The sequence below is a fragment of the Chiloscyllium plagiosum genome, unplaced genomic scaffold, assembly GCF_037043375.1.
Source record: "Chiloscyllium plagiosum isolate Xiang-an unplaced genomic scaffold, Cpla_swu_hap1 HiC_scaffold_26, whole genome shotgun sequence".
Classification (NCBI taxonomy): Eukaryota; Metazoa; Chordata; class Chondrichthyes; order Orectolobiformes; family Hemiscylliidae; genus Chiloscyllium; species Chiloscyllium plagiosum.
In genome coordinates this window covers 8,523,631-8,549,491 of record NW_028270164.1, presented here as the reverse complement: position 1 = coordinate 8,549,491, position 25,861 = coordinate 8,523,631, and the positions used below count along the sequence as shown (strand labels likewise).

Genomic DNA, 25,861 nt, shown 5'->3' with positions numbered 1-25,861 from the left:
GAGGATTTCTGCAGTGAGTTCTGGGTGCCACCACCTCGGTGCAAAAAAAACCTTGACTTTTTAAAATCTTTCTATTAATTATTGTTGATCTCTGCTCTCCTGATTATTGACTTTTATGATAGTGAATTGTTCTTTTCTATTGACTCTGAGCTTTCAAAATGCCATAAATCTAAGCTAAATCTCTCTTCAATCCCTTCTGTTTGAATGAAAAACAACTCTAGCCTATTCAATCCTTCCTCAAAGCTGAAATTCTCCATTCTTGACAACTTCCTTGTAAATCAACGAGGTAAAAACAATGACTGCAGATGCTGGAAACCAGATTCTGGATCAGTGGTGCTGGAAGAGCACAGCAATTCAGGCAGCATCCGACAAGCAGCAAAATCGACGTTTCGGGCAAAAGCCCTTCATCAGGAATAAAGGCAGAGAGCCTGAAGCATGGAGAGATAAGCTAGAGGAGGGTGGGGGTGGGGAGAAAGTAGCATAGAGTACAATAGGTGAGTGGGGGAGGAGATGAAGGTGATAGGTCAGGGAGGAGAGGGTGGAGTGGATAGGTGGAAAAGGAACTAGGCAGGTCGGACAAGTCCGGACAGGTCAAGGGGACAGTGTGGAGCTGGAGGTTTGAAACTAGGATGAGGTGGGGGAAGGGGAAATGAGGAAGCTGTTGAAGTCCACATTGATGCCCTGGATATGCAACTGAAGTGGCAAATACCACAGATCTGCAGATGAAGAGACAGAAAATAAGGTTAAGATGTATGATGAAGGGCTTTTGCCCAAAACACCGATTCTCCTGCTCCTCTGACGTTTCCTGACCTGCTGAGCTTTTCCAGCATCACGCTCTTGACTCTTCAGATGTACAATACTTGGTTAGCCAGAAGGGACACAATAGGTGCTCATCGGATGCTGCCTGAATTGCAGTGCTCTTCCAGCACCACTGATCCAGAACTTCCTTGTAAATGTCCACTGTGTCTTCTCTTTTGTATGATCACATCATTCCTAGGTGATTAGCCATTTTAACAATACTTTAGGTGTGTCTTAACTTATGTTTTGAGCCATTCTACCATAACCTCCCTGCTCTTGTATTCAAATCTAGTAAATCAAGGATTGTTATGCCTTCTTAACCAATGTATTTATTTGCCCTGCATACCTTCTAGGATCTACTGTTATGAAGTTGAAGGAATGTGCTGTACCTTTAAGAGAGTGTGAATGCTATTCCGAACTTTGAGCTTACAAGCACCTGTGTGATGTGACTAGATGACAGTCTCAGTATACTGGAAAATTGAAGATATGTAACATTTGGCTGTGAAATGGATACCTGAGTTGGTTGCTGTTTTAACAACAATTAAAATTTAGCCAATCAATTTAAATTATGCCCCATGATGATAAATCTCAATCAAGTTTAAATTTATTGTTTTGCTAACATTGAACCAATGAGAAGATCTGATGTTGGGGATATAAAAAAAAGTAAGCATTTTGAAAATTGGACAGAGCGACTACTATCAGGGATGGGATGGTGTTGGGGCGGGATGGTGTTGGGGTGGGTGGGGAGCAGTGTTGGGGGTGGGCGGAGGTCATGTTGGACGGGGTTTGGGGTGGCGGGGTGAAGGTGGGTTTGGGGAGAGCGGTGTTCTACAGGGTTTAGGGAGCAGTGGTTGGAGGCGGTGTTGAATGGTGTTTGGGGAGCAGGTGTGGGGTTGGGGGCAATGTTGAATTGGGTTTTGGGGGGCAGATTTATGGAGGCTGGGTGGAGGTGGTGTTGGATGGAGGTTGGGGAACAGGCAGGCAGGGTGGTGGGATTAGGTTTGGGGGCGGTGTTGGATGGGGTTTGGAGAGCAGGGTGGGGGCGGTGTTGGATGGGGGGGAAAGTGTGGGGAGGTTTGGGGGCATGGGTGGGGTTGATGTTGGATGAGTTTGAGCTTCGAAATCATTCCTGATGAAGGGCTTTTGCCCGAAACGTCAATTTCGAAGCTCCTTGGATGCTGCCTGAACTGCTGTGCTCTTCCAGCACCACTAATCCAGAATCTGGTTTCCAGCATCTGCAGTCATTGTTTTTACTTCGTTGATTTTTACCCACAGAGGCGAACTCTTTATAGAGATTGGGGACTAAATCAATACGCATCCCCTGCCTTGGCTGTGCACTTTCCTAAGGCCCCTTGACTTTTCTTGAGGTTTCCTTTACTACTTTCACTAATGCCACTGGATTAGCCTCTTTTACTACATTTTTTCCCATAGTGCCTTTCTTCAACGACCAGCATTGTGACTTTGTGTCCCGAAACGTCGATTTCGAAGCTCCTTGGATGCTGCCTGAACTGCTGTGCTCTCCGTGGGTAAAGTTTACTCAAGAAGAATGGGGGAGAAGAGAAAGAATTTAAATTTTTGAGAGATAAGGGATCTAATTAATCTCTGATAGTAAGACATGACTTTATTTGCACTCTTTCTGACACGTTACCTGAGAGAGCAGTAATTTACGGAATAGATCGACAGAAATGTAGCGTCCCCCTGTGTAAGATCAGACTGGAGGGCCAAATCAAGACTGGGGAAGTAACAGTCAGAACAATTGACTGTGTCAATTCCAGGAATTGAGTTTGTTCTTGGGAATGATTTAGCAGGATCCAATGTGGGAGTGACACCCCTTGTGGACAAGCCAAAGAAAGACCAGAGAACTGAGGAGTTAAAAGAAAAATAACCTAGATTTTTTCCAGATTGCGTTGTAACAAGATCCCATTATCATAAGTCAAAGCATGAAGCAAAAACTAAAGAGAAAGACAAAGGAATTGAAGTTCAGTTAGTGGACTCTCTGTTTAATGTAATGGTGGAGGAAAAATTTGAGGGTCAGGCAGAAATATTTTGTCCTAAAAGGATAATGGACTTACAACAGAAAGACAAGACAATAAAAGATATATATGTTGATGCATATTCAGAAAAGAAGTCAGAGAACATTCCTGAGGGTTATTATCTTAAAGATAGAATCCTAAGATGAAAATAGAGACCATGGCAGCTTATTGCAGAGGAGAAATGGGCCGAAGTGCACCAGTAGATGGTAGCATACAGACAGCAAGTGTTACAGGTAGCACATGAATTACCAGTAGGAGGTCACCCAGGTGTGAGGAAAACTTCAGCAGCATGTTGGCTCCGATAACAGATTTACTACAAAAAAACCCACAAAATTTCGGTGGACACCACAACGCCAGGAGGCATTTGAGAGTTTAAAAGCAGTATTAACCTCTGCACCAGTTTTAGCTGCACCAAATGTTTTGAAACCCTTCAAAGTTGCAATCGATGCTAGCGATATAGGAGTTTAGATTAGATTAGATTAGATTACAGTGTGGAAACAGGCCCTTCGGCCCAACAAGTCCACACCGACCCGCCGAAGCGAAACCCACCCATACCCCTACATTTACCCCTTACCTAACACTACGGGCAATTTAGTATGGCCAATTCACCTAACCTGCACATCTTTGTGGCTGTGGGAGGAAACCGGAGCACCCGGAGGAAACCCACGCAGACACGGGGAGAACGTGCAAACTCCACACAGTCAGTCGCCTGAGTCGGGAATTGAACCCGGGTCTCTGGCGCTGCGAGGCAGCAGTGCTAACCACTGTGCCACCGTGCCGCCCACAGTTGGAGCTGTACTGCTAGGAAGATGATGAATTTGAATGATCAATTGGCAACTTTTCAAAGAAACTCAACACCCACCAGAGAAAATACTGAAACATGAAAAAAGAATTATTGTGTTTGGTACTGGCCTTACAACATTTTAATGTGACAAACAATGTGTTAGAGACAGTTGTGTACACTGACCACAATGCTCTTACATTCTTAGAAAGATCTAAAGGCAAAAGTATGAGACTATTTCACTGGAGTCTTATCTTACAGACTTTTAATTTACAAATTGTACATATTGCAGGTCATAAAAATGCGATAGCAGATGCATTATCGAGGATTTAAAGGATAAAGTATAGTTAAGATAAGAGAGATTCCAATGTTATATATATGTGTGCAGAAATTAATATGAAAGTATCACTTAGATTAATGACCCATATATTTCATTGTAATGGGATTAAGAATTAGAAAAAAAAATGAAGCCATCTTTTCATTATGATGATTCATCTTTTTCTAAGGTGTTATGGAGTTGAAGAGTAAATGCTTTCTGAACTGAGAGCTTACAAGCACCTGTGTGATATGACTAGATTGCAGTCCTAGAGTGTACTGGAAAATTGATAATATGTAACATTTGGCTGTGAAATGGATACCTGAGTTGATTGCTGTTTTGACATCAATTCAAATTTAACCAATCAATTTAAATTATGCCCCAGAATGCTAAAACCCAATCAAATTTGAATTTATTGTTTTACCAACATTAAACCAATGAGACAATCTGATGTTGGGGATATAAAAATGCAAGTATTTTGAAAAGTGGACAGAACAACTGCTGTCAACACATATCTAAGAAAATAGGAAACACACTCTATCAAAGGTACCTTTTCATGTGAAACACATCTGCAGTAAAAGGAAAGAAGACCCAGGGAGATCATCAGCTGGAAGAAGGAAGACACAGAAGATGACAGCCGCTGTGTGGTTTTGAAATTAAGTTGATGTAATTTTAATAAGTGTCTTTTTTGAACAGTATATTGTTATAGAGTTTGAGGCAGGTAGTGAGCAGTTAAGAGAAAGGGGGGCTTAGAGTTGTGTATAATTGTTGTTTAATGTTCACTTTTAGAGTTAAAGAATGAATTGATATTATTTTCTTTACATAATAGAAAGAGTTCTCGTTGTAACACTAAGGACCTGCACTTCAAGGACTCTTTGTTTTTCTATATGCCATACGAAGTTTTGTTATTCTATTGCCTTCTTTGCTGTCATAAAATATAGTATCTCGCAGTACTCTGGTTTGAATCCTATTTGCCAGTTTTCTGCCTTCCTGACCAGCGAACGTTTCCTGAAGTACCCAGCTTTCTTCATCACAAACATTGATATACCCAATTTTTGTGCCAACTGAAAACATTTTGAACCATGCACCTAGAAATTAAGTATAAGTCATTGATAATTAACATGAAAAGGAGATACATAAACATAGAAAATAGGAACATGAGTAGGCCATTTAGCCCTTCGAGCCTGCTCCAGCAATCAATATGATCATGACCGAATGTCTAACTGAGTATCCTGTTCTTTTTTTTTCCCTTCCTTTTGATCCCTTTAGTCCTAAGAATTGTGTTTAATTCCTTGGAAAATTAAAATGTTTTAGCCTCTGCTTTCTGTGGTAGACTTCCACAGGCTAACTGACCTGAATTAAGAAATTTCTCCTCATCTCAGTACTAAATGGTCAACTTGTATCCTGATGAAGGGCTTATGTTGACTCTCCTGCTCCACAGATGCTGCTTGACCTGCTGTGCTTTTCCAGCACCACACTTTTCAAACCTATATCCAAAGACTGTGCACCCTAGTTCTGGACTTCCCAGTGATCAGAAACATTTTTCCTAAGTCCTATTTGAAATGTACAGGTTTATATGAGATACCCCTCATTGTTCTGAACTCCAGTGAATATTATCCTAACCAACCCAATCTCTCTTCCATATGTCAGTCCTGTCATCCCGTAGATCGGTCTGGTAAATTTTTGCGCACTCCCTCCATAGTCAGAATAACCTTCCTCAGACAAGGAGATCAAAACTGCACAAAATACTTCCCAGCTCGGCGAACAAGGTATGTTCTCACCCAAGGTCCTTTACAATTTCAGTAAGACATCTCTGATCCTGAACTCAAATCCTCTCAAGGTTTGCATAAAGATTTGTAGCTCAGGTGCCGGTTGCCATAGTTCTAGGTATGTTCGCCGAGCTGGGAAGCTGATTTGCAGACATTTCGTTCCCTTTCTAGGTGATATTGTCAGTGTTTTTGAGACTCCCATGAAGCGCTGCTGTACTGTGTCTGCATCCATGAACAGCAACTAGCCATTAAACTCCATAACCAGCTGTCCCTGGCAGTCATGCACACAAATGATAAGGACTACAAATTCGACTGGGATAAAACAACAATAAAAGGACAGCTGGATAGTTTCTAGAGGCATGCACTCATTCATGGACATTGACCTAGACCCAATATACTGACCACTGCAACAAACAACTGGAAGCAGCAGGAATGAAACCAAATAAATTCCAGAAGACACTGTACAGCAGCACTTCACAGGAGACTCCAAAGCACTGACGATCTCACCGAGACAGGGGATGAAATGCCTGTAAGTCACCTTCCCAGCTCGGTTAACACACCTACAAGTGTAAAATCCTCTCGCTATAAAGACCAGCATGCTTTTTGTCTTCTTCATTACCTGCTACACATACATGCTTATTTTCAGTGATTAGTATACCTAGGTCTCAAGGCAATCTGTTGCTGTACAGCTAATAATTTGCCTTCCAGTTTCCACCAAAGTAGAATTTATCCACACTATACTTCATCTGCCATGCCTTTATCCATTCATTCAACTTGTCCAAATCACACGAACATCTCTCGCAGCTCCCCCTCCCACCCAGCTTTGGCTCCTCTAAACTTGGGTATATTACATTTAGTTCCTTCATCTAAATCATTAAAGTATGTTGTGAATAGCTGGGTCCAAGCATTGATCCCTGTGATATCCCTACAGTGTGGAAACAGGCCCTTCGACCCAACCAGTCCACGCCGACCCTCCAAAGAGTAACCCACCAAGACCCATTTCCCTCTGACTAATGCACCTAACACTAGGGCAATTTAGCATGGCCTGCACATCTTTGGACTGTGGGAGGAAACCAGAGCACCCGGAGGAAACCCACGCAGACACAGGGAGAATGTCTGTGTGGAGTTTGCACAGTCGCCCAAGGCTGGGATCGAACCTGGGACCCTGGTGCTGTGAGGCAGCAGTGCTAAACAACTGAGGCACTGTGCTGCCCCTGTTCACTCTCTGCCAGTCAACAAAAGACCTGTTTATTCATGCTCTTCGGCATACAAGAAATCAATCAATTCTTTATCCGTCTCAGTACATTACCCTTATACTCATGTGCTTTAATTTTACATATTAATCTCTTATGTGTGACCTTATCAAAAGCCTTCTGAAAGTCCAAGTAAATCACATTGACTGGGTCTCCTTTATCAACTTTACTAGTTATATCTCCAAAAGATTCCAGTTGATTTGTCAGCATGGTTTCCTTTTTTATAAATGCATGCTGACTTTGTCTGACTCTGTCAATGTTTTCCAAGTACTCTGGTAATAAATCTTTCATAATGGACTCTAGTATTTTCCCTGCTGCCCATGACCAGCTAACTAGTCTTTAATTCCCTGTTCTATTGTTGTCCTCGTTCCAAGCCCTGTGGAACCCCACTGGGCTATTTCCACTCACAGATAACCATGGATCATTACCCTTTACTTCTTGCTCAGCCAACTTTGGATCCCCCTTGTTCCATGGCCTGCGCTCATATTTCTCTGACGAGTCCGCCATGTGGGACTTTGTCAAAAACTTTTCTAAAATCCATACAGATTACATCAAATATATTGTTTCTATCAATCCCTTTTTCTTTGGCCAAATTCCTCATCAAACCGTGGTGTCCTCTAACTTTTCGTGATCACTATCCTTTCTATTAATAGAGTGCATTGCAGTGTACTTAAATCTACTCAAGCAGTTCAGTGAGTGTAATAAACCAATTCAGTAGATTTTATGATGCCTTAATTGGGGGAAAGAAACCTTCTAGACCTGTTGAAAAATCATTTTAAAGATGTAAATTTGTTAAAATTTTAACATTTTATTGGGAAAAGCCTGATTTCAGCTAGTGCTACATGCCTAATGACACAGCTGAAATCAAAAGCACTCCTAATAGAAATGTGCAAGATTAAATGCAAGTAATGATGTATAACTCATGCTGCTCAATCATTTGAGAAAATACAAATTCAAGTCCAACTTAATCAGCATGCTGAATGTTTGTGACAAAAACAGAAGCTTAGCTTTCATTCTGTCTACAATGCCAGTAAAATCTTATTTCTTTAATGCATCTTCTCTATTAATAAACAGGTGCTAATTTACAATGTGAAAAAAGTCAAGCAGAGATATTAACAAACATTGCAGTATAGCCACTGGGGGGTGGTAGAATCAAATGAATAGCTGAAGTTTATAAAAAGTTTGAACAGTGATTCGCAGAAGACAGCAAAACATCTCCTACCAATTGTAAATTTAATATATAATATTTAATTCAATGTATTTCAAATTAATTGATCAACCATTAAGGTCAACATCCATTGATCCAGTACAGAAATAAGAGCAGAGGGCATTCAGACTTAGTTTTAATGCAATATTCAATCCACTTAAAGCTTAGAGGGAATGTGAGGTGGAAAGAGACTAGAAAAAAAATCATTGCATTTATATAACATCCTTTCAATCCCTCAAAAATGCCTGGAGGCGTTCCTCATAATATTTTGATCTGCAAAGATTGGTGTTATGTGGGCAAACATAGCAGCCATTTTGCATATACAAAATTTAGTAACAAAATTATTTTGATGAGTGGTAATGTTTGAGGGAAGACTGTTGACTAAGACACTGGGAAAGTACTCTGTTATTCTTTTAACACCCCATAGGATCCTTAATTTCATTCCACACCTCCAAGCAGACAAGATGTTCCTCAGGGAGTAAAACAAAGATATTTCCGAAAAGAACTGAGAAAAGACATTATTAACAGAGAAAGCTGTTATTATAGGCATTTGAAATTTCTAAGCAAATGGGCTACATCAGCCAAACTAGATTTCTACAATAGATTTTGTTTAAAAATAAATCACTTATGATATAAGTCTCATTGCGTTTTTCATGAAAAATGCAAGATACTTAAGAGGGAAATCAGGAGTACAGAAAAGGGGACATGAGATAGCTTTGGCAAATGGGTTAAGGAGAATCCAAAGGGATTCTCCAAATATATTAAGGACAAAAGGGTAACTGGGGAGAGGATAGTGCCCCTTAAAGAACAGCAAGGCCACCTATGTGTGGAACTGCAGGAGATGGGGGAAGATACTAAATGAGCATTTTGCATAGAGACATGGGGATAGAAATAGTGACATCTTGAAAAATGTCAATATTACAGAGGAGGAGATGCTGCACATCTTAAAGTGGAATAAAAGTGGATAAATCCCCGGATCCTGATCAGGTGTACCCTAGAACTCTCTGGGAAGCTAGAGAAGTGATTACTGGGCCCCTTGTTGAGATATCCCTATTATTGATAGCCACAGGGTGAGGTGCCAGAAGACTGGAGGTTGGCTAACATGGTGCTACTATTTTAGAAAGGTGGTAAGGAAAAACCAGGGAACCATAGGCCGGTGAGCCTGACTTTGGTGGTGGGCAACTTGAAGGGAATCCTGAGGGACAGGATTTATATGTATTTGGAAAGGTAAGGTCAGATAGTCAACATGCATTTGTGAGTGGGAAATCACTGACTTGTTGAGCTTTTTGAAAAGTAACAAAAGACAATTGGTGAGAGCAGAGTGATGGACCTGATCTGTATGAACTTCAGGAAGGCATTTGACAAGGGAGACTTGATAGCAAAGTTAGATCACATGGAATACAGGGAGAACGAGCCATTAAGATACAGAACTGGATCAAAGGTAGAAGACAGAGGGTGCTGGTGGAGGGTTGTTTTTCAGACAGGAGGCCTGTGACCTGCAGAATGCCACAAGGATTGGTGCTGGTCCACTGCTTTTCATTATTTATATAAATGGTTTGGATGTGAACATCGGCGGTATGTTTTGTAAGTCTGCAGATGACACCAAAAGTGGACAGTGAAGAAGGTTACCTCAAAGTACAATGGGATCTTGATCAGATGGGCCAGTGGGCCAAGGAATGGCAGATGGAGTTTAATTCCGATAAATGTGAAGTACTGCATTTTGGAAAGGCAAACTAAAACAGGACTAATACACTTAACGGTAAGGTCCTGGGGAGTGTTGCTGAACAAAGACACCTTGGAGCGCAGGTTCATAATTCCTTGAAAGTCACCGTTAAACAGGATAGTGAAGAAGGCATTTGGTATATTGCCTTTATTGGTCAGAATATGGAGTACAAGAGTTGAGTGGTTATGTTGTGGTTGTACAGGACATTAGTTAGGCCATTTTTGGAATACTGCAATTCTGGTCTTCCTGCTAAAGGAAGGATGTTGTGAAACTTGAAAGGATTCAGAAAAGATTTACAAGGATGTTGTCAGGGTTGGAGGGTTTGAGCTATAGGGAGAGGCTGAATAGGCTGGGGCTGTTTTTCCTGGAGCATCAGAGACTCAAGGGTGACCTTACAGAGGTTTACAAAATGATGAGGGGCGTGGATAGGGTAAATAGACAAGGTCTTTTCCCTGAGATGGGGGAGTCCAAACCTAGAGGGTATAAGTTTAAGGTGAGAGGGGAAAGATATAAAAGGGACCTAAGAGGCAACTTTTTTACACAGAACATGGTGTATATGGAATAAGCTGCCAGAGGAAGTGGTGGAGGCTTCCACCACTTAAAAGGCATTTAAAACAACATTTAAAAGGCATTTGGATGGGTATATGAATGGGAAGGGTTTGGAGGGATATGGGCCAAGTGCTGGTAAATGGGACTAGATTAATTTAGGCTATCTGGTAGGCATGAATGAGTTGGATCATCAATTTTCAATTTCCATTGTCTGATATTAATACCTGAGACTTGCATTGACCCCTCCGGGTGCTCCGGTTTCCTCCCACAGTCCAAAGATGTGCAGGTCAGGTGAATTGGCCATGCTAAATTGTCCGTAGTGTTAGGTAAGGGGTAAATGTAGGGGTATGGGTGGGTTGCGCTTCGGCGGGTCGGTGTGGACTTGTTGGGCCGAAGGGCCTGTTTCCACACTGTAAAGTAATCTAATCTAATCTAATCTAATCTAAAAAAAAATAGTTTTTGAACAAGGACAATTACTGGCCTAAAGTGGCTGCTGTGATCACCTGACCTGAAATTGAGGTAAGTCCAGGGCACCCATGTGAAATAAATGAAAATATCTGCACCAAAAGCATTATGTTATCTAAGGGCCTTGAAACTAGACAAATGAGTAATTGCTAATAAATTCACATCTCCTGTTTTAATTCACACAGGTATGACAATTTCACACATTGAGATGAAACGTTTGCCTGCCAGTTAGCCAGCTTGGAAAGATAATGGAGCCAGACTTACAAATATACAAAAAAAAATATTTCAGTAACTGCTTGGCAGAGCAGAGAGAGGAATGTTGGACCTGTGACAGCAGCATCTGGAAGGCTTGCTCTCACTCTCCCTATCCCCTCACTTTCTTATAATCAGCACCCAGTGATAAAGCAAATTGAGGAACCAGCCATTCAAGAAATTAAAGATATCTACAGATGTGGCTGAGGATACCAGTCAACAATTAAACAACTGGATAAAATTAAATATCTTGCACCTCAAGAATTCTAAGGACTTTTAAATTGTGTCACCTTTACATGTCCTGTCAATATTAGACATGTTTTTTTGGGAGTTGAATTGCTCTCACCTAGTCATATCAACGCAAGAGGGCTATCAAGCCAACTCAGTTCAATAAGAATATGGCCAATCTTCTTTCTCAACACAATTTTTGTAATCTATCCATATGGAGTGATATGGAGAAATCTATTGATGTCAGACTTGGACATATTCAACAACTGAACCTCAACAGTCCTTTGGGGTAGGAGAATTCCAAAGGTTTATCACTCTCTGAGTGAAAAAATCCCTCCTCATTTTGGCCATAAACAGCCTTAACCTTATTCTGAAACTGTCCCCCGCCACGGTTTTAAACCCCCTAGGTAGGGAGAGCATCCTTCCTACATTAACCCTGTTGAACCTTTTAAGAATTTTAAGTGTTTCAATGAGATCTCCTCTTATTTTTCAGAACTCCAAAGAATAAAGACCTCGTCTATTTATTCATTCTTCAAAGGACAATCTCCATCCCAGGAATTAATTTCATAAGGTGTCCAAAACTGCACGCTACACACTACAGGAGGTCTCACCAAGGCTCTGAACAATAGTAATAAGACAACTTTCATACTCAAATATCCAAGTAACAAAATGTCAACATACCATTCTTAATTGATTGCTGTACCTGCATTATTAACTTTGATAAAGTATTATCATAGCTGCAGTTATCCTGGAAAGTGAACAGTATTCCAGTGCATTCTTGATTTGTATCTGACAGATGATAGAAATGTTTTAGGAAGCTTACTCACCACAGAATACCCAGCACCTGATCTGCTTTTGTAGCCAATGGTTAATCCAGTTATCTTTTTCATGAATGTTACCCCTAAGATGATGATGGTGAGTGATTAAGTGTCAGTAATCTCACTGAAATTCAGTGAGGAGGTGGCCAGACTATCAGAAATGGTCATTTGTGTTACTGATTACTTTTCCCAGTAATTCAGAAGAATTGTTTTAATACAATGAGTTATTGTGATCTGAAGCACACTGCCCAAGACAGCAGTGGAAGGAGGTTTAAGAAGAATTTTCAAAATGGGAATTGCATGAATAAATCAAGCAGAAAAGTTTACATGGCCAGGGTAAAAGGTGGGTGGGGGGGTTTCAAAGCGCTGGCACGGGCAGGATGGGCTGAATGTTCTCCTCCAGAGCTTCAGCATTGTAGGATTTAGGTCCAAACTGTCCAGTTCATGCTGAATAGCTTTTTCATTATCCAAGGAGTTGTAAATGTAATTGAATATTCGCAGTCTCCATTTCCAAATTTATGATGGAAGGAAGCCCACTGATGAATTACCAGAAGATGGTTTGCTTTAGGACCCTGCTCTGAGGAACTCTTGCATCAAAATTTTGACTTCTCATATAGCAGCGAGAACGGAGGAAGAAACGACAGTTTAGTTGAAGGTTTCATAAATGCAGAATTGTATTAAATATAGAATAGAGTCTCTGAGAATGACTAAGACTGTAATCTCATCGTGAAGCTAAGGTAATTTACATATAAAATAATGGATTCTTGGCAAGATGGTACAAGGAGGTAATCTAATCAAATGTTTCAGATGATGGTAGAAACTGAATTCTGATCATTTGAATTCAGAGTGAGATAACATTTTTGGACAGCCTACAATGTCTCCGCCCAATTGCAGATATATGTTCAATTTTTTGGTAACGATGTCTCTTGATGAACTTAAAACTTAAGCAGTGGATGCATGATTTTGTAATCTTCTGGTATTACTGTCAATTCAATCAACACACAGTATGGAGCATTTACAAACCTTTATTATCTTTGGCTGATTCATATTAGAAAAAGAAGTGTAAGGCTATTAAAATATTTTTTTCCAAATTATCCAAATTTAGTGCTTACATGAAAATAACAGTTTCATTCAGCAGCTGGCAACTCATGAGGGTTGCTAGGTAACAAAACATGCTGTTATTAGCTTGGAGGCTACATTTTCCATTTTGTGAAAATGCTGATATATGGCAACTGTTGCTTTTGCTTTTCTGCATAATACCCTGCCCCCAGGGATGACTAACATTGATTGTGAGAAGACAGCAGTGTTCCTGAAGGCACTGAAGTTACTTAATCATAAAGCTTTGGAGAGGACAATGATACTAATCATAACATATATGGAGCAGGCTGCAGCTGACTCACATTTAACATTTGTTAAAATACTAGAATAATTTCTAATATATACTTTATTTTGTATTTATGACAAGAAATAAAGACATGGCTTTTTAATAAATATTTATTATTCTTTTCAGTCTGTCATATTCTTTCAGTTTTGTGTAACTCTTCGAAAGCATGGCGTGGTGGGCAGGACCTGACCTTTGTGAATATCCAACTGGATGTCAATCATAACACCTCAAAAAACACAACATACGTAAAACAAAAGTCTCAAGTCATTTTGGGTTAAAAATAAAGTATTTGTGTTGTGCAAAGTTTATATTTGAAACTGAGAATATCAGGAGGCGATCTAATAATAACAGTTACAGTGTGCTAGAGGATCAATTTTAGTCTTGATATCAAGAAGTGTTAATGATGCAGTAGGCCATTTGGCCTAACATACTTGTGCATTTAAAAAATATTCTGTATCACAATGGCTACCTAGAACAAATTATTACTCAATGTATATTGTGAAAACTCATGAAAGGGCCTACATCCACTACTTGTTGCCCAGAATAGTGCTCAGTCTACCTCAGCTTTTGCTGCATTCCTATGGCAACCTCCTGACCAATCAGGTCTTCCTGCTTGGTCTGTGAACTAAGGTTGACAGTTGAAAGCTCCTGCTGCATCTTCACAGTAAAGATGGCCCGACCAATCTGTATCCTTTTCTCAAGCTGTAAAAGTTGGTGTCCTTTTTTTCAAGTCTGTTTTTTGTGTCTTGACATGATACATGAAGGATGAAAAGCTTTGACTTCTTCAGCCTTTTTGGCAATATTTAGCAGCAGTTTGACAACAGATATTCACTGAAACAAAACCTGATAATTGTTTTTTTAAATCAAAATCAGAACAAATGAAAATTAGAAGGGTATTTTTGACATTTAAATGAATATGTAAATCTTAATACGTTTTTAGACTCTGCCTAGCATCTTGACAGACAATCAATGCTTAAAAAATATAGCTATGCTGTTGAACCTCGTTCACGGAGCTATCTGATGGGGCAGTTGGAAAAGGGATTGAATAAACATAAACAATTTTAAATGTTTCTATCAACTGGTTTTGTATCTTGTTCAATGTGATCAAGTCTGACTGGAATTGATTATCTTGCCCAGTTAAAGCTTTTCAATAAATTTGCACCTTCTCCATTTGAAAAACAAGGGCAGCAGAATTTTTTTTTCAACATGTAACTGGATTACTGATAATGTCATCACAACATTAGTGTAGTGGAATCTTCTCTAAAAGTATAAATATAGCAATTTTACAAAACCAAACAGGCAGATAAATCTCCAATTTATCACATCCACATCAGCACATACATAATTATGTATAGTACACATTCCCTGGAATTGATCTTACCCATTTCATAATACAATTCCTTTCCACCTTTGATCTTGTCATAGGCATGTACAGCATGGAAACAGACCCTTCGGTCCAATCCGTCCATGCCGACCAGATATCCCAACCCAATCCAGTCCCACCTGCCAGCACCCGGCCCATATCCCTCCAAACCCTTCCTATTCATATACCCATCCAAGTGCCTCTTAAATGTTACAAGTGTACCAGCCTCCACCACTTCCTCTGGCAGCTCATTCCATACACGTACCACCCTCTGTGTGAAACGTTGCCCCATAGGTCTCTTTTATATCTTTCCCCTCTCACCCTAAACCTATGCCCTCTAGTTCTGGACTCCCTGACCCCAAGGAAAAGACTTTGCCTATTTACCCTATCCATGCCCCTCAGCCTCCGACACTCCAGGGAAAACAGCCCCAGCCTGTTCAGCCTCTCCCTAAAGCTCAAATCCTCCAACCCTGGCAACACCCTTGTAAATCCTTTCTGAACCCTGTATATCAATTTCCTTCACCTGAATACTGTCCAGTATGGCCCTTATCACCAAGTAATGCCTTGCCTCTCTGATACCTTCTCCACAGTAATGGAAACAAGGACTGAGAGAGGAATGGAACAAGTCACCAAATCAATATTACCTGCTTTACACTTTCACCAGCAGTTGAAATTTTAGCATCAATGAAATCTCTGGCCTTGGCAGCATTCTTGCCGCTCCTTATCTCTCAGGAGTCATTGTAGCTTTCACCACCATCATTATATGCATATAAAATAGATTTCACCTCTGAATTAATCTCCTTTAATTAATAATATTAGAGAAGTTTGATTTGGTTGAGGAAGGCTAAAATTAGTTCTGTTTACTTGACAAGAAACAGAACATCTTTACAGTATAAAAACACAATTGTTCATGCATACATCTATTTGATCACAACTTTTGAATTCAACCTTCAAAGTTATCTTTTTCTACATCTCTACTCTTCTCCCCATAATGATATGATGGGTACTGAACAAGTCCTTTGCCAAGTCTCCCATGGTCGACTACTGGTCGCCCCAGAAGGAAAATTCTAACAGCTGGATGTGACAGATTTGATTGTGTCTTCCTGTCCATGGGTATGTTGGAAACTAACAGTTGGCCGACTTTGGCCTTCCATAGTAAATGTAAACTCTAGTCCTGCTATGTCATAGTATAGCAAATTAAGAGTGGCTGGTGAATGGGCAACTACTCATTTGATCTAAATTAAAGGAAATTCTGATATCTGCTAGGAATCAGCAAATATTACAGCCTTTAGCTGACAGCAAGTTGGGCTATAACTGCTATAATTGCATCAGTGATTCACTAAAACAATTTCACTGACTTTATAGCATAAAAGAATCAAGCAATTAACAGACGACACATAATCCATCAGTACATAGATTTATTGGACATGCTGAAAGTTCGACCAAAAGTGTTCACTCACACTGCATAGATTTGTCATTGAAGTACATTACATAATAAATAATAATTACATTCAATAGACAGCAGCAATTTATTTGTTCAGTCCTTCATTTTCCAGGACAGAATATGAAAATATTTTTATGCCAAACAGTGTAAAACAAATGACGCAATAAGCTCTAAATAATTACAAAGGGGATACTACTTCCAAAATTCACATCGTGAGGTAATAATTCTGGTGAAATATTAAGTTTTACAGTTTTTTTTTGAAGTCAGTTTCTTTGTTACACTGCCTGACAGTGCATATTGACTCCTGGGCCAGATGTTGCACTCAAAACAATGACACTTGCTATTGTTTACTGTAAAGGATGCAGCAACTTCAGACAAGGAACAGGTGTATGGCAAAATACCAATATCCAAAAGTTGCTGACTGAGCTGCACTGCTCCACCTTTAATTACATGGACATGATTTTTGTGGATTTGCGGAGCTGCTATATTTGCACAGTAGGTACGAATGAAGTTGTCTTTACAAACTAGTACCTTTCAACTATGATATCTGCTAATAACTGCAAATCAACCTCTTGCATTGAAAACTAAGAGCAAGTTAAACATGAGCAGAAGGCAAGGCAGCCATTTTAGGTCAAACCACATCCAAAACTGAATGTGATTCTCAAGTGGTACCTGAACCATCGATCTATATTTGCTCTTTCAAATTCAAGCAAATTTGCAGTATGGTTCCATCAATTGATTTTATTAGTTCAGGTCTTCCATATTCATACATTTTCTTATCTGAACCAAAAGGTAGACTGACAAAAATGAAGCAGCAGTGGAGTTAAAAGTTCAGTTGGTCAACATATCGACTTGTTACTGTTCTGTTGGCATTTCCCCCATGGTCTTCTGTTTAGAAATGAGTAGAAGCCTCATGAACATGCAGATCTGGATGCTGTGGACTTACTGATTAAATTACCAGGCAGAGCATTTGCTATTTCATGGACTCATGACCATTTGCTTTATTTCTCCGCAGGTGCCACCAGTCTTGCTGAAATACTCCAGTACTTTCTGTTTTTATTTTGCATGACAGCATCCTCGGTGGTTGCTCTTCACAATAAAAACTGACGGTGAAAAATGAGGCCTCTAAGTTTAAGAATAAAAATAATCTAAAACTTTTTGTTTGGGGCTAAGAGGAACAGGTGCTTTCATCTGAGTAGGTCCTCTGACCTTCCCAAGAAGAATGCAGCCTACTACCATTCTCAGTGAGCTCCTTTCTTCTCATCTAACTCTGGTATTGGCAACTATCTCTCCTACATTTTGCTTTCATCTTTCTGGCTGTACCTCTGGGGATATCTCACACGAAGACAGCGAGCTGCAGGAAGTTGCATCAATGAGGCATTCAAGTCACCAGCAGCGTTACTGAGTCCTGGGGGGACCAATATTTAAAAAGCTATATTTCTACATCACACTAATGTGTCTACAATGGCTCACTTGGTGTTGCTCTTAGCTCTCTCAAATAAAAAGTTAAGGGTTCAGTGAAACGTTTAAGCACACTGATTTTCCCAGTACACATGGGGGAGTGCAGCATTGTCAGAAATGGCATCTTTTAAACTGAGGGCCTGTATGCAGTTTTGTCAATTTTTAAACAGTGCCATGACAATATTCATCAAAATCTGCAGAGCTTTTCCTGATTTCCTGGTCAACATTTGTCCCTAAACTGCTATCCTTAGAACAGCTACATTACATTTTGTGATAATGTCATATGCAAAGATTGTCAGTTGTGTTCCTTGCACAGTATTGCAACAATGACTATACTTTAAAAGTGCCTGATTTGCAGTAAGATGCTTTGCATAAAAATGTAAGTCTTCCTATAATTGCTCTTCTGTTTAAATAACTAGGAAATGACTAAGTAAACCATTTAAAGATTAATTTCCAGTTTGTACCTCCCTGGTAGTTAACCATTATTTTACACAAATAAGTCAACCAAATCTTTAGGTTAGCTTACAATTGTGACTTATTCACATATCACTTTTGTTCTTTACCTAAAATCATTCAAATGCTCAGATTAGACTGTACCCTGTAACTTGTTCTTGGATGTCCAATATGTAATGTAACTGAATACATAGATTATAGTGTAAACAATACAAGATAATCATTAATACTTGCTTTCTGTGAAGTGGATTGTGGAATTCATACAGGACAGAAGCAGGTCATATGGCCCATTGGCTTTTTGTAAGAGCTATTGAATTAGACCAACGCACCCTGCTGTTTCCCCATAGGTCTGCAAATTCTTTTTTGAAAATTGAATCTATTTCCATTTCCTTTGGAGCAGTGTATTGCTGGTCACAATAGGTCATTGCATGAAGAAATTTCTCCTCTTTGGTTCTTTTCAATGTATTTATCTATGATAAAACTGGAGCAATGTACAAGCCTAATCCAGGAAAACCCTGACTCGTACCAAAGTTCTCAGTGTATGTCTAGGTTCTGTCAGCAGTGGATGAGTTTACTTAACTTGGCAGCACACTCTATCCAGCTGTCAATACTGATAATGCACATGCAAGAATTTCCAAGACAAGTGTAGCCTTCAGCAGACTTTCAACAACAATCTGAGAATGAAGAGGTACAAGTCTACAGAGCAATAGTCTGTGCTCTAAGCATGAGAGTTTTGAACTCTGAACCAGCATCATGATGCCAAGAAGCTCAACCATTTTCACTTGAACTAACTGCAGAAGCTACTGAAGGAGAAATAACAGGGAAAAACATCAATCATTGAGGTTCTCCCTTGAGCTGGCATTTGAAACGTTCATGTCATGTTGAGATACTTTCAACTGAGTTGAGCTGGCCACATAGAAGAATACATGACACTAACTCAACAGAGGAGATCTTCCATAGAAAGCTCGAGTGTCAGATGCACTCTCATTGTGTCAAAGAAAACCCTTGTGGCTTCACTTAGTTTTAATATGAGTCCTAGGAGCGGCTCACCCAAAATTACTGCGTATCAGAAATAGAAAGGAAACAAAAGCAGAGGAAATCTGAGCTAGCAGCAACTCATCCAAACACAAATCATTTGTTGTGTCCTGTCCTATTTTCAACAGGATATCCCTGGTACAGATTGGCCTTAACAATTATCAATGTACCCATTAGAGTCCTACTAAAGACTGCAAATGATAAATATGGTCATCTTTGTCTTGCAGCATGAACAAGGAAGAAGACAGATGAGAAGAAGGCAGATAATCTTGTAGAAGAGAAACTCACAGAATGACTTGAATGATAGTGTTCAATATTAGATATTTCATAAATTACAAATGGCTAACTGAACACATCCTATGTATTTAGTCCAATTATTATTATTTGAGGGTGGCACAGTGGTTAGCACTGCTACCTCACATAGCCAGAGATCTGGGTTCAATTCCCGCCTCAGGCAATTGTCTGTGGTGGAGTTTACACATTCTCCCAGTGTCTGCGTGGGTTTCCTTCGGGTGCTCCGGTTTCCTCCCACAGTCCAAAAATGTGCAGGTTAGGTGAATTGGCCATGCTAAATTGCCTGTAGTGTGAGGTGAAGGAGTAAATGTAGGGGAATGGGTCTGGGTGGGTTGCTCTTCGGAGGGTTGGTGTGGACTTGTTGGAGCAAAAGGGCCTGTTTCCACACTGTAAGTAATCTAATCTATTAAAATGTTTCATACAAATTTAGATTGTGACACTCAGTTTTTTGAAGGTTGGTATTCAGATTTAGGATGCGATGCACACAAAACTTAGTTATGTATTGGGAGATCAGTGTGTACCACCTGAACTGACTGATTCTAGCATATAACTCTCTTCTGAATCTATTCTGTAGCTTTTGGTGCTGTTGAATTTCTTGCTGAAACCTGAAATCTTATTTTCAGATGATGCAGCAAGATAATCATCTCAGGTCTAACTTTAGTCAAATATCTTGGCTTTGTCTGTTTAATGCTACAGTTTCTGGTTCAAAATATATTACATAGCATTGTTCTCTTTGAAACTCTAATCAACTCAACTGCAACAGCAAAGAATAATCTACCCTGTGCTCAGTCAAAGATAAATGAAAGTAAGAAAGGAAAGACAGGTTATGTCTTTCTGCGAATACTTAATTTTATGTTCTCATTTTATTAATCCTCTTAAATGACTGAAGGTACAAACTGCAGAGCCAGCACCATCCTGAATGACATTCAGCAGAGAGGTCACGGGCTGAACAGTAGAAATAATTAGATTAATGAGATTCTGATGCTGGAGCAAACTCTGACAAAACTGCCATCATGAGAATCACACCGCATAGAAGGGGCCCTTCCAATCCTTCTTACGTGAACTCTTTGATAGAACTATCCTGTAAGTCCCATTCTAGACAGCCTGTAAATGTTTTCCCTTTTAGCATCTCTCGAATTCCTTTATTGCACATTGCATGTTGAAGCTAATTCCATCATTCTTTCATTTGATGCATTCCAGATCACAATTTGCCATATTTGAACAAACTTTCCTCATATCATCCCCAGTTCAGTTGCCAACTGCCTTAAATTTGTGTCTTTTGGTGACAAAGGCAAGGTGTGTGGCCAAATTGTTTTGAGAGATTCACTGGCTACTTTAGCCTCCTCGAACATTTACAAACCCCCAGTTCCATTCTGAAATAATACCAGAAAATGCTGGAAATCCTCAGAGTCCGGCAGTGTCTTTCAAGAGAGAAATAGTCTCTCTGGTCAATGACTATTCAATTGAATTAGCTTTTATTTATGAAAAAAACTAAGCAGCGTTAAGTATACTTAAGTACTACCGTAAATATAAAAACAAAATACTGTGCAGGATGAAACTCTGAAGTGAAAGCAGAAAGCACTGAAAATATTGAATTTGCCTGGTTGCAATGGAAAGAGATACACTTAACATCTCAGATCTATCACCTTGCATCAGAACTGAGACAAGTTAGAAATTTAATCGGTTTTTCAACAACTGAACGAGGGAGGGAGCAAAGAATAAAAGAAAATGTCTATGATAGATGCCAGATAAAATGATTAGATTCCCTACAGTGTGGAAACAGGCCCGTCAGCCCAACAAGTCCACACCGACCCTCCAAAGAGTAACCCACCTAGACCCATTTCCCTCTGACTAATGCACCTAACACTATGGGCAATTTAGCTCGGCCAATTCACCTAACCTGAAAATCTTTGGACTGTGGGAGGAAACTGAAGCACACCCACACAGACAGTTGCCCAAGGCTAGCATCAAACCTGGGACCCTGGTGCTGTGAGGCAGTAGTGCTAACCACTGAGCCACCATGCGGTGTGAGGTTTCATGGCACAAGAGCAGTGGTCGTGGCAGTGGTCAGTTAGCTCAGTTGGCTGGATAGGTGGCTTGCAATGCAGGGTGAAGCCAGCAGCATGGGGTTAATCCCCACACCAGCTGAGGGTACCATGAGGACTCTCTTTGCCTTAGGTACAGTGACCCTCAGGTTAACCACCAGCAGTTCTCTTTTTCTACCTTTAATGAGGGGACTTTGGCGACTCTTCCTTGACATAGTGAAACAAGTAAAGAAAAGGTTGATGGGAATGACAGGACAGTTGCCCTTTGCAAGTAAAGAGGTAAGAGAGAAACAAAAGGAATTGTTTTTAAAAAGCAGCAAAGCAAATGGAGAATGGTGAGCAAAGGTTAGGATCTAAAATTGCAAAACTCTGTGTTCAGACTAGAAGGATGTAAGTCCCCAAAGTGAAAATCAGGTGCTGTTTCCCAAATCTTCACTGAATTTTACTGGAACTCTGTGACAGGCCAGGACAGGAAGGTTAGAATGGGAACAAAGGAGAGTTAAAATGATAAGTTGCTGGGAGCACAGGACTATTTTTGTCGAACTGAATGAAGATGTTCAATAAGGTAAGCACCCAGCCTGGGTGTGATGTATCTAATCTAGAGGAAATCATACATTGAGCGCACAATACAATGCAATAAGTTAAAAGATGGTCAGTAAACTGCTGTTTCACATGGAAAGACTTTAGGGCATTGAACATTTAGAAGGGATGTTTTGTCTTTACTACACCATATGGACAAGCATCAGAGAAAAGGGAGGAGCTATTGGGGTACTGAGGCATGAGCCAGAGTGTCAATGGGGGAAAGCTCTTTCAGGATGTTGAAAGGAGAGATGGGAAATAAAGATGTCTTTGGTGGTGGCAGCAATATGCAATTGGCTGAAACAACAAAGGATGATTTGTCTAAAAGATGACTTGCAGAGTAGCAAGTGAGCACAAAGAAAAACCAGTCATTGTTCTGGGAAGGAGGGAATGAGTGAGAGCTGCACTTTTAAACTTAGGGCTTTTTGATCTGTACATCCTTGCTTACTATGATCTGCTTATATTGCTTGCAAACAAAGCTTTTCACTGTACCTCGGTACATGTGACAATCAATCAATCAATATTCTTATGTGGTTTGTGTCATATGTTGTTTTAGAATGTTTCTGTGAAAGTTGTTTTTACCAATGTAAGTTGTTGTTGTTCTGATCTCATTCTTCCCCCTTCCTCCTTGAATAACGATAAGATTTTCTTTATCCTCACATTCCACCATGGTCAGGTTAGAGGGTGTTGATAGGGAGTGTGGCATGGGGGTGGGGGTGGGGAGAGGGGTTGCATTTGGAATGGGTGGTATGACAACTCAGGAAACTGGACTGGAAAGGAACAGCATTTACTATTGAACATCAAAATAGAGCCACTACTTGTGGTGTACATAGGCCAGACCCAGGCCAGAACATATAGTTCTGCACTTCTTTTCCAATCAGTTATATTTATTTTACACAATCTGTTCAGAGGTATTATTACACATCTCTGTGTCTTGAACCCAGACCACCTGGCTTGGGGCTAGGGACACTACCACTGCACAATAGGAGCCCAACCCCCAGGTCTGCTTTATATTATTTTCTGATCACCCTGTTCATAGGTGTTATGACACATCCCTGGAACAGGTAGGACTTGAACCCAGACCTTCTGGGTCAGAAGTGTCACAACAGCCTTGAAGTCAAAGTGCTATTTTTTAAAATCAACCGGTGTAAAAATGTTATGACACATCTTTGGAACAGGTAGGACTTGAACTCAAGCCTTTTGGTTCATAGGCATTACACTACAATACCCCTCTGGGTCTGCTTTATAAAGGGCTCAGATGATGGGTTCCAGCCAGGCAGGCCATTGTCTGTTACCAAATGATCTCATACTCAATGAACTCAACAGGGAGATTAATTATTGATTTGTTATGGGCCTTGTTGGGGCAATCACACATAGAGTCAGCTTGAGTTAGTGGGTGTCAGGTTGAGGGGAGTAGATAGGGTGTTGGGTCCAGCAGGGTGGAGTTGTTAGGGACATAGAAAAGTGTTGGATCCGGTAGTAAGGTGGGATTTGGAGCTGAGGACATCAGGCTGGTGGGAAGGATATTTGATATTGGGCGAGGGAGATATAGTTGGGGCTTCATTCTAAGTCAGGGTTCAGTTTAATAGTGATCCAGGTGGGTTTTTAATCTGGCTTTAAAGGGCTTTATTGAGGGGTGGGGGCTGGTGCAGGAAAATTGCCCACCAAATTTCAATTTCCATGGCGATTCTCACTGAGTCAGCTGCATCTGGGGTATCATGTGGTCTCAATGCACAACTCTAGTCTGCATTGTCCAGTGAGTATCTGGTTATCAGAATATTTGGGCCTCACCCCCTGAATTACCACTGTGCACTGACAGAGTTTTGGAGATGGGTATACAAAGACTGTCATCTCAAGTCACTCCAGAGGTGCCCTACTTGCACCACTTTCCCTCTGCCAGGGACCTAAATACCTCCATCAGGCCAGGCACCTCTACAAGTAAATTTCTGATCCATTTCTTCCTGTTGTTGAGTTAGTTTGTGCAGGACACAGCATCAGTCATTAATCTGCAGACCATGTCCAATGAGTAGAAGAATGCTTCTCATGAAAGGTACAGGCAGCTTCAGAGAATCGATTATCTGTTCAATAATAGCCTTATTGCATGGACAGTTTCATGGGGTGTTCAGCATTGGTCTGAGGAGTTTGCAATGGGATCATTAGCTATGCCTTGAGGGTGACGGTAATAGTGGGAGTGTGGGGTGTTGGGGCTATCTCTTGTTACCCATGAACCGGCCCTGGAAATGCTAAGGGTTGCACATACTCTGGGGAGGAACCTAGCAATTGTATAGAAGGTAAGTATTGTGTACACCTGCAAGAATTGTTGGCTGTGATCACAAACAAACTGGACATTGAAGAAATGAAATCCCTTTCCCATTCAGGAACTTGGTCTGAGCCATGGCATGGAGTTCTCAATCCCACGTGGGAGCAGTTAATAGTCTTGTGGACCTGATGGAACCAAGTGATTGTTGCAAATGAGATAGCTTGGGCACCTCAGCTGTCTGGGTCCATGATGAACTGGACAAATTGTAATGCTTTCCTGTAAAGGTTACTTGTGGCTGCTGTTTGGGAGATGCCACACAAAACCCCAGTTGAGATTTGGAAGGAGCAAATGGCTGGGAATTTCAACACAGGTGCCATCTTCAGTGAAACAGATATATCCCTTCCTCCCAAACAGCATGGCTTGCAAAAGATAGCAGATGTAGGTGACAGCTTTGCCAGTCACATGAAGATGCCTTCAACACTCTCTTTTAATCATCTGTAGGTAGCTGCAGCAACCTTTGATACCTCCTCACTCGGTAAACTTTTCAATAACACTAGGAAGTCTAGCTCCCCTTTTCACATTCTGCTTGCTCATTGATAACTGTAGTTACCTGCATCTCTGATTCTGTTACCACTGTTCATCCTTTCTTTTCCTCCTCTTCCTTTTTAACCTTTGTATAACTAGTACAGCTGCTAAGTTGGTCAAACATTCAGCTTGGAAGTGCAGATCTGTGAAGAAATATCAGGAATTCTGTATAACCAATCTACCATTTGGGCCCAGACCAGGCTATTTATGCTTTTGAAAACCTGTCCCACAGCCACCTATACACAAACCTGTGACTAGTTTGCCCTCTGCTGATGCTGCCATGTGCAAGGTATTTATAGTATTGATTTTACCTGACTTTCCATGATCATTGCAATTAGTACAAGCTGACTCTTGATGGCCTTCATTATCCACTTCAATACATCCCCATGACCTTGCAATCTACAGCCTGCACAATGGTTTCATCCCCATGCCGTTAATGTGCATATATAATGGCTTGCTAATGCACCTGCATGGCTAAATATGGTTTCTACTACAAACCTACCGACTCCCACAGCTACCTGGACTACACCTCCTCCCATCCTGCCCCCTGTAAAAACGCCATCCCATTCTCCCAATTCCTTCGTCTCCGCCGCATCTGCTCCTAGGAGGACCAGTTCAAAATACGTACAACACAGATGGCCTCCTTCTTCAAGGACCGCAATTTCCCCCCCGACGTGGTCGACGGTGCCCTCCACCGCATCTCCTCCACTTCCCGCTCCTCCGCCCTTGAGCCCCGCCCCTCCAACCGCCACCAGGACAGAACCCC

The 25,861-nt window shown here is 40.7% G+C and overlaps 1 long non-coding RNA gene across 2 annotated transcripts in view; it reads right to left on the bottom strand.

Moving 5' to 3' along the window:
• Nucleotides 1–16,345: 16,345 nt before the first annotated feature.
• The window catches only part of LOC122563052 (uncharacterized), a 146,750-nt gene continuing 137,234 nt past the window's right edge, over nt 16,346–25,861 (bottom strand). For both annotated transcript variants that reach the window (XR_006315476.2, XR_015750887.1), the window contains one exon: nt 16,346–25,569. This is a non-coding gene — a long non-coding RNA (uncharacterized LOC122563052). The remainder of the gene's footprint in view (nt 25,570–25,861) is intronic.